Below are 1,467 nucleotides of genomic sequence, written 5' to 3'. Positions count from 1 at the left end.
AGAGAGAGAAATAGAAGAGAAGAGAAGAGAAAGGGAGAGAGAGAGAGAGAGAGAGAGAGAGAGAGAGAGAGAGAGAGAGAGAGAGAGAGAGAGGAGTGAGTGGTATCATTCCTTCTGAGAAACAGAATAATATAATAGAAATAACACTCGGCTATGAGAAAGAAACTATCCCTATAAGCTACGTGATCTTAGGCAAGTCTTAGGCTCATCACTTTAAAAGCTATAAGACTTTGGAAGTCAACTCCAACAACACAGAGAATAAAATAGATCTAGAAACGTTAAGTAATTTGACTAGAGTCATACAACCAATAAGCATATGAAGCAATATTTGAACTGACTCTATGCTTTATCCAAGATATCATGCTGCCTCTCTATTATCATTTCTACATTATTATTTCTATAATTCTGCTTGCCTCATTTGTCCCATCTGTAAAATGGAGCTATTATTTTACGTACTTTACAGCAAGAGAATGGGACTTCATGTTCCCTATAAGTTCTTAATATCATAGAGACCTTGGAAAGTCAGATGGCACCCATGGACCCTTTTTTCAGAAGGAAATCAATTTACAAATTTACAAAGGAAGCCAATTCTGCTGAAATATAATTATTTTTTTAAAAAGAGGCATTTTTAGCCAAGTTCATCCACCCCTGCTCTAGGGTTTTGTTCTCCACCTTTTTTATTCTAGAGCTGAGTGGCAAGGCATACAATGGATTGAGGCTTCAGGTCAGGAATATGCAACATAATCTCTAAGGTGGAAGTTGTATCTACACTGTACATATCTGGTTTTTACATGTATATTACCTATGACAATGTGACCTCCTTGAATGCAGAGACTGTTTTGGCCTTTCTCTATATCCCCAGTGGTTAGCACAGTGCCTGGCACATAGTAGGTGTTTAATAAATGTTTGTTGACTAACCAAGTGTTCCTTGAACACTCATATCCACACTATGCAAGGATCTAGAGTTAGACTGGGAAAGGAGCTTAGAGATCACAAAGTCTAACCCTCTCATTCTACAGATGAGGAATCTGACTTGCCCCACTCACTCTTTTATTGCTGCTGTTGTTGTTGAGCCATGTCAGTTGTATCTGACTCTCCGTGACCACCTTTTAGGGTTTTTTTGGCAGAGATACTGGAGTGGTTTGCCATTTCCTTCTTCGGTTCATTTGACACACAAGGAATCAAGGCAAACAGGGTTGTGTGACTTGTCCAAGGTCACACAGTCAGTTTCTGAGGCTGGTTTTGAATTCAAGAAAATGAGTCTTCCTGATTTCAAGCCCAGCATTCTATCCACTTTGCCACATAGCTGCCCAGGTCACCCTTTACTGTCATTTGTTTCTCAGAGCTACATATCTACAATGAAGATTTCCTAGGGTTCTTCTGTCCACTGTGGTAGAAAGTATGCTGGACTTAGAAGCACGTCCTGGGGTTCATCTCCTGGGCTATGTGATGTTGGGAAAGTCTTGG

General features: G+C 39.9%; 1 pseudogene; it reads left to right on the top strand.

Moving 5' to 3' along the window:
- LOC123252741 overlaps positions 1-1,467 on the top strand; it is a 380,070-nt pseudogene that overhangs the window by 64,034 nt on the left and 314,569 nt on the right.

This window comes from Gracilinanus agilis, chromosome 6 (assembly GCF_016433145.1).
Source record: "Gracilinanus agilis isolate LMUSP501 chromosome 6, AgileGrace, whole genome shotgun sequence".
In the NCBI taxonomy this organism is placed as follows: domain Eukaryota; kingdom Metazoa; phylum Chordata; class Mammalia; order Didelphimorphia; family Didelphidae; genus Gracilinanus; species Gracilinanus agilis.
Note: the sequence above shows the minus strand (reverse complement) of the source record. Positions and strands in the feature narration are given on the sequence as shown.